At 34.1% G+C, this 7582-nt stretch overlaps 2 protein-coding genes across 11 annotated transcripts in view; one reads left to right on the top strand and one right to left on the bottom strand.

The window, feature by feature from the left end:
* Positions 1 to 7582, bottom strand: part of LOC131685570 (G protein-activated inward rectifier potassium channel 3-like) — a 432523-nt gene that overhangs the window by 191654 nt on the left and 233287 nt on the right. The window lies entirely within an intron of this gene.
* Positions 1 to 7582, top strand: part of LOC131685571 (serine/threonine-protein phosphatase 2B catalytic subunit 3-like) — a 249870-nt gene that overhangs the window by 103880 nt on the left and 138408 nt on the right. For all 7 annotated transcript variants that reach the window (XM_058969397.1, XM_058969400.1, XM_058969398.1 and 4 more), the window contains exon 3: positions 6653 to 6723. The gene's annotated coding sequence lies outside the window, so the exon portion shown is untranslated. The remainder of the gene's footprint in view (positions 1 to 6652; positions 6724 to 7582) is intronic.

Genomic DNA, 7582 nt, shown 5'->3' with positions numbered 1-7582 from the left:
TTCGAAAATTCGAAAATTCGAAAATTCGAAAATTCGAAAATTCGAAAATTCGAAAATTCGAAAATTCGAAAATTCGAAAATTCGAAAATTCGAAAATTCGAAAATTCGAAAATTCGAAAATTCGAAAATTCGAAAATTCGATAATTCGAAAATTCAAAAATTCGAAAATTCGAAAATTCGAAAATTCGAAAATTCGAAAATTCGAAAATTCGAAAATTCGAAAATTCGAAAATTCGAAAATTCGAAAATTCGAAAATTCGAAAATTCGAAAATTCGAAAATTCGAAAATTCGAAAATTCGAAAATTCGAAAATTCGAAAATTCGAAAATTCGAAAATTCGAAAATTCGAAAATTCGAAAATTCGAAAATTCGAAGATTCGAAAATTCGAAAATTCGAAAATTCGTAAATTCGTAAATTCGTAAATTCGAAAATTCGAAAATTCAAAAATTCGAAAATTCGAAAATTCGAAAATTCGAAAATTCGAAAATTCGAAAATTCGAAGATTCGAAGATTCGAAAATTCGAAAATTCAAAAATTCGAAAATTCGAAAATTCGAAAATTCGAAAATTCGAAAATTCGAAAATTCGAAAATTCGAAAATTCGAAAATTCGAAAATTCGAAAATTCGAAAATTCGAAAATTCGAAAATTCGAAAATTCGAAAATTCGAAAATTCGAAAATTCGAAAATTCGAAAATTCGCAAATTCGAAAATTTGAAAATTCAAAAATTCAAAAATTCGAAGATTCGAAGATTCGAAGATTCGAAGATTCGAAGATTCGAAGATTCGAAGATTCGAAGATTCGAAGATTCGAAGATTCGAAGATTCGAAGATTCGAAGATTCGAAGATTCGAAGATTCGAAGATTCGAAGATTCGAAGATTCGAAGATTCGAAAATTCGAAAATTCGAAAATTCGAAAATTCGAAAATTCGAAAATTCGAAAATTCGAAAATTCAAAAATTCAAAAATTCAAAAATTCAAAAATTCAAAAATTCAAAAATTCAAAAATTCAAAAATTCAAAAATTCAAAAATTCAAAAATTCAAAAATTCAAAAATTCAAAAATTCAAAAATTCAAAAATTCAAAAATTCAAAAATTCAAAAATTCAAAAATTCAAAAATTCAAAAATTCGAAAACTCGAAAATTCAAAAATTCGAAAACTCGAAAATTCAAAAATTCGAAAATTCGAAAATTCGAAAATTCAAAAATTCGAAAATTCGAAAATTCGAAAATTCGAGAATTCGAAAATTCGAAAATTCGAAAATTCGAAAATTCGAAAATTCGAAAATTCGAAAATTCGAAAATTCGAAAATTCGAAAATTCGAAAATTCGAAAATTCGAAAATTCGAAAATTCGAAAATTCGAAAATTCGAAAATTCGAAAATTCGAAAATTCGAAAATTCGAAAATTCGAAAATTCGAAAATTCGAAAATTCAAAAATTCGAAAATTCGAAAATTCGAAAATTCGAAAATTCGAAAATTCGAAAATTTGAAAATTTGAAAATTTTTCAAATTTTCAAATTTTCAAATTTTCAAATTTTCAAATTTTCAAATTTTCAAATTTTCGAATTTTCGAATTTTCGAATTTTCGAATTTTCGAATTTTCGAATTTGAAAATTTGAAAATTTGAAAATTTGAAAATTTGAAAATTTGAAAATTTGAAAATTTGAAAATTTGAAAATTTGAAAATTTGAAAATTTGAAAATTTGAAAATTTGAAAATTTGAAAATTTGAAAATTTGAAAATTTGAAAATTTGAAAATTTGAAAATTTGAAAATTTGAAAATTTGAAAATTTGAAAATTTGAAAATTTGAAAATTTGAAAATTTGAAAATTTGAAAATTTGAAAATTTGAAAATTTGAAAATTTGAAAATTTGAAAATTTGAAAATTTGAAAATTTGAAAATTTGAAAATTTGAAAATTTGAAAATTTGAAAATTTGAAAATTCGAAAATTCGAAAATTCGAAAATTCGAAAATTCGAAAATTCGAAAATTCGAAAATTCGAAAATTCGAAAATTCGAAAATTCGAAAATTCGAAAATTCGAAAATTCGAAAATTCGAAAATTCGAAAATTCGAAAATTCGAAAATTCGAAAATTCGAAAATTCGAAAATTCGAAAATTCGAAAATTCGAAAATTCGAAAACTCGAAAATTCGAAAATTCGAAAATTCGAAAATTCGAAAATTCGAAAATTCGAAAATTCGAAAATTCGAAAATTCGAAAATTCGAAAATTCAAAAATTCGAAAATTTGAAATTTTGAAATTTTGAAAATTTGAAAATTTGAAAATTAGAAAATTTTAAAATTTAAAAATTTGAGAATTCGAAACTTCTAGCACTAGAAAATTCGAAAATTCCTGTATTTGAAAGTACAAAAAAATAAATTCAAATGCCAAATATTCTTGCTTACAAAAATTCAGAATTTTAAACCGGTTTTTCGAAAATATAAAAATTTGAATATAGGGGCACTAAATATTTCAAGTATTCAAAAAATTTAAATTTTGAAGATAATAAAAATGAAAATTTTTAAATGTAAATTGGAAAATATGAAAATAGTTTAGAAAAGCAAACGACTTTTCAAAATATAAAAAAACACAAGAAAATAAAAGAACTGAAGCAATTAACAATACTGGAAAGTGATAATCAACTGATATAAAATGGCATGACATAGACGACGAATTACATGAAAAAATAATATTAATCTATTGTTCGCTTATTTGTTAGTAATTTATTTATTCATTTATTTATTTATTTATTTATTTATTTATTTATTTATTTATTTATTTATTTATTTATTTATTTATTTATTTATTTATTTATTTATTTATTTATTTATTTATTTATTTATTTATTTGTCTATTTATTTATTTATTTATTTATTCATTTATTTATTTGTTTATTTATATAGGGGAAGCCGAGGCTATTCGGACCTACCAAAGCAAATCGCACTTTTAGGTGGATAGATGTGATCGTTATCGGACGAAGGTCCTCGTTGTTAGTTTGAAACCTCAGCTACACTATGATGCCATAAAAGCTCATTTGCACCACCCCATGGCAGCGCTAGGCGCCGATTTGCAAAACTACGTTTTTTTTCATCCTTTTACAAAGTAGGTGTAATTCGGACCTCCCTACGGGGCAGTTTAAACCGTCATTTTTTTACATTGTTTACCTATGACATATTTATTAGAAAAACTCCTTAAGATGCAAAAAAATGCGTTACGAAAACTTAATCTGGTCAGTTACAGCTGTCGATTGGCGCATCATGTACTTTTTATTGCTGTGACGTGTGTAATCGTGTGCGCAGTCGCAAGCCGCTGAACGGTGGTTGATGAAATACGGGGTCCGAATAGCCCGGTACGCTCATTTCTCACAAAAGTGATGAACGTCTTGAAAATATTTGTGTTTTCACCCAAACAAAAATCATTCCATAAAATAAGAACCGTAGGTTTTTCGAAACTTACCAGTTATTTTTTCACTTTCATTTGTGACTTTAATCATGATTTTACCATTATAACCATTTATGTTTAGCGGATGGCAAAAAAATGAAACACGTCCTTTCTAAAAAAAACTGCAGAATGAGATTCATCTGTCAAAATTATTATTTTAAAATAACGGTTCCACAAATATGTACGACAGTCAGAAAGTCTTACGATTTTCTGAGAAATCGAAGAGGTCTGAAATACCCCTACGGTCCTAATAGCCACGGGTCCCCCTATTAATTTATTTATTAATGTATTCATTTCCTGAAAACTATATTCGCATTTTTCGGCAAAAGTGTTTTCCAAGTTAACTTAGTTAACTTACTTACCTACTATGTTTGTGTAAAATTGGAAAAGCTTGCCTCACCTGAAATGAATAAAGAGAAAGAATTGAATTAGAAAAAAACATCCATGTAACTTCTATCAAAATAGTCTCGTTGATTCAAAAACCGATGCCGAACCACCCACCCAGCCAACTCTGCTCGAGCCAAATTGCAGAACAGTTATCACATCCCACACCAAACCATAAATCGGAGATATTTGCCCAGACAAGGGCGGGTCACCGGTTCCCAAAAGGGTAGAAATAATCGCACCCACAATGAAAAGAAGAAAAAATACCTACAATCCGACGATGAATCGGATGACCTATTTCACGTTACTGCCGAAACGATGTTCTTTCTACACTCCGATTTCCCTGATGCTACTTACCAAAAAAAAAAAGAATCCACTCTGTTTTCTCTTTACGTCCCCAGCAAGTGGGAATAGGAAAAAACATTTTCCCTTTTCGAGCGGACCTTCCCCGCCGAGCCAGGGCGAGAGAGGTTAGAACACGTAACAACCCCTTTCCCGTTCCGTTCCGTTGCGTTGGTGTCCAGGGGTCGGAGTGCGGAAAAAGCAAAGGAAAACTTTCCGTCATGCTTTTAAATGCTTCCATTTCTTCGTGCTTCGTGTTGTCTGACATTGGCCTCGGTACCTACTACGTATAACTTTTTGTTTTTGCTCCCGAGTCCAAGATCCTATCATCAAGTGTGCATGTCCTGAGCGTACATTTTGCCCATTAAATTTGAATATTTATACACCGACAAATTATTTCCAACAACTTTGCACCGTGCTCTTCACTTACTTGGTTTGGTATGTGGGTGGTGGTGGTGTGGGAGGACCGCCCATTCCCGTTTCGAGCTTTCGTCGGGGTTCGAGGTTTCGGAGGACTTGCTCTGTTGGAGGCGGCGATGGCGACACTGGGAATAAGTGCTTTACATCTTTACTTTTAGGCTGTCATTTGCTTTATACGATTGTTCGCAACGGAGGTCAAAGCTGGACGACGCCAACTGCGATGATGTTGACGGGTTTTTTTTTTATCGCCGACGGGATTGTGTGAGACAAAGTGCAATGATTGTCAGTCAGAAGCTTGCCGAATATATTTAGATGGGATGTTGGGTTCATAAACAACAAACTGTTAATCAAAGCCTGCTGACGATGGGGTGAGGATGTTTTTTTCGGAAATTGGAATGAAGCCATGGAAACGTCGGAATGAGAAAAAGTGTCTGGCTAATAGATCGTATCGAGAGTCAAAAGACAGAGCCGCATATAGCTAACACACAGTCTAGAGTAAATGATGTTTGATGTTTTTTGAGACGCGCAGTGACTAGATGTACATACTTGATTGCGTCAAATCCTTTAACAGTGCATACAGTTTCTTTAAAAGGAGAAAAACAACTGTTTTTCGCCATACGAAACGAACAATGATGACAGAGGGAATGCTAAAAATGTCGTTATTAAATCCATAAAAAGCCTTATCTGCAACTTTGTTGCAAAAACTCACTGAGTGCCGACTGAGTGCGATGGGCAGGTGGCGAAATAAATGTTTCCCTCTGCTTGTTGATTATTGCCAAACGCCCGATGATCAGTGTTCTCACCGAACTTCGACAAGTTTCCAAGTGAACTTAAAACAGATAAAGCAAAGCAAAAAATCAATAAAACTGGCGAGATAATCCCGGCAACAGCCGGCCCCCCTGTACCAATCTATAGTCAGTAGTTACAGTTCCGAAGAAGGAGTGAAAAAAGTTGTTCTCTCCATTCAAGGCGGGTTCCACCGCGAGGCTTCGTCAGTTTCTGCACCTCGTCGTGAACGGAAAGTTGGTTAAAATTGAATCTAATTTCGCAAAGATGGAAGCGCTTCTCTACCACCTAGGGTAGGTTTTTTTCTCATTTATTTGCTTTTAAGCTAACTCAAATGTGTTAACGAGGAAGAAACGATGTCTGTTGAGAATGAAAAAAAATAAATGGTCTCAACGGCGAGTAAAACTTTTTACGGGCATCAAGAATACTAAACAAGCTTTCATCATAAACGTGGGTGAGAAAAAAAACTCTCAAAGCAAAGTAAAACCTTCTCCAGTAATGATGTAGTTGGGCTTCCAACTGTTCCAGTTGAACACATCAACCCACAACATAACCCCAACATTTCAATTTCCGCACACAGCTCTATTCGATTGGTGTTTAAAATAATCAAAGCAAGCGCCGTTTCTTGGATCGGGCTCGGCTGGAATACAAACACTTTTGGGTTGCCTTTTCTCAATCAAAGGGTGCTTTGACTCGTGAACTTACCGGTTGACTGCTTGTCTTCAACTTTGACACCATCACCACCGCCATCAGCCCCACCATCATCAGCATCAGCAAGCAACCGGAGCAAGAAGGTGACGTGGGAAAATAGAAATGTCCGACCAACCGACCGGATCAAGACGAATCGATTTGAACGATTGCGTGCGTGCGTGCGTGGACGGACTGTCGGCACTCGTTTGGTTTTCCGGTGGAGGGGGTTACGTTTATTTTTCGAACTATGATATGTTACTAAAAATAACTGCTTGTGTCACAGGAAGGATCCTGTTTCGAGTCAAGATAAAGTGTTGTCGAAGCAATAATGCCACATTAAAAAAAATTCTTCCATTTGACGTTGATGGTCTGAAAAGGGCGATTTGGATAGACACATTCGTAAAAAATCTTATAGATTTATCTCGCTCAAAGCAACATTAAAAAGTAAATAAATAAAACTCACGGCGAAACCGACGATTTATTGTATTCCATCTATCGAAACCCTCAAAACGATCAATCAATAGAAAACTATAAGTTACTCTTTTGTACTGTGTGTTAAATATGAATCTTTTACTCTTCTTACAGGACTAACCCAACAACAGTTTGAATCAGCGATATCTCTGGAAAAAAAATGTCCTGGTGCTAGTGATGTTCAAGTAAGTAAAACCCTCCTATTGATTTATATAACGCGACTGTTCTTACTGAAAAACCTTCCAATAAATACCGAAACGTCGAAACATTACTGATCTACAACGCCTTTTGAAGCGTTCCCCAGCAACCATTGAACCGTCACATTCCTCTCATTACTCCACATCGATCAGCGGACGAGACCACCAGGCAAACATCCCGCAGCAGTCCGACCAAGGCCGAGTGGCCAGTCGCACCCCCATCACGACCTTCACTAATGTAATTGAAACTTTAGCTTTAGCCAAACTTTGCCTCTTCTATTCATCCCGTAGCGGACGTAGGCTTCTCACCCCGAAAACCATTTCGAAAACGTTTTAATTAGAATCTGTTTTTCCAATCCCGAAGCGACCCAACAGGCTTCGGGATGGTGCCGTGCCAGCAGGGAAATACAAGTACCAGTAGTGAAGGTCCGGAAACCACAGACACATCACAGAGCTGAGGCTGAAGCGAAAATCGATTAACGGCAGAGACGTGCGTTTGGGGAACGAACGGTTTGGTTGCTACGTTTGGAGAATGCGGTGCCTGCTTTGATTCGGCGTGAGGTTTCTGTATAGGAATCGTGAGGGTGTTTCGGTAGGTGAGAGAATAAAGCGACTAGATTTCGGTAAACGGGTTATTTGAACAATCCGCAGGATGCTAAATGAGCGGTCCCTGGTTATTGACGAAGGTTTATGTTTACGGTTTACTTTACTCCTCTAGTTGCCAAAGGTTGAAACTCAATTTAGAAGTTTGTTTGCTCGCTATATGTTTTTGGTTATAAATCGAATCTATTGTGGAACTGCTAACAACTACTCAAAGCCAGCCATTTCGATATTGCCCCATCGACTC

This window comes from Topomyia yanbarensis, chromosome 2, assembly GCF_030247195.1.
Source record: "Topomyia yanbarensis strain Yona2022 chromosome 2, ASM3024719v1, whole genome shotgun sequence".
NCBI lineage: Eukaryota > Metazoa > Arthropoda > Insecta > Diptera > Culicidae > Topomyia > Topomyia yanbarensis.
The sequence above is the reverse complement of the archived record's forward strand: the minus strand, read 5'-3'. Positions and strand labels throughout refer to the sequence as shown.